Genomic DNA, 314 nt, shown 5'->3' on the forward strand with positions numbered 1-314 from the left:
TGTGCTGGTCTTGTGTGTGCTGGTCTTGTGTGTGCTGGTCCTGTGGCGTGTGTGTTGGCTGGGCGTGTAGCGTGTGTGTGTGTGAGCTGGTCGTGTGTGTGTGTGTGTGTGTGCTGGGCGTGTGTGTGCTGGTCCTGTAGCGTGTGTGTGTGTGAGCTGGTCGTGTGTGTGTGTGTGAGCTGGTCGTGTGTGTGTGTGTGAGCTGGTTGTGTGTGTGTGTGTGTGTGTGTGTGTGTGTGGTGTGTGTGTGTGGTGTGTGTGTGCTGGGCGTGTAGCGTGTGTGTGTGTGAGCTGGTCTTGTGCTGGTCTTGTGG

This window comes from Sprattus sprattus (assembly GCF_963457725.1).
Source record: "Sprattus sprattus genome assembly, chromosome: 10".
Lineage (NCBI taxonomy): Eukaryota > Metazoa > Chordata > Actinopteri > Clupeiformes > Clupeidae > Sprattus > Sprattus sprattus.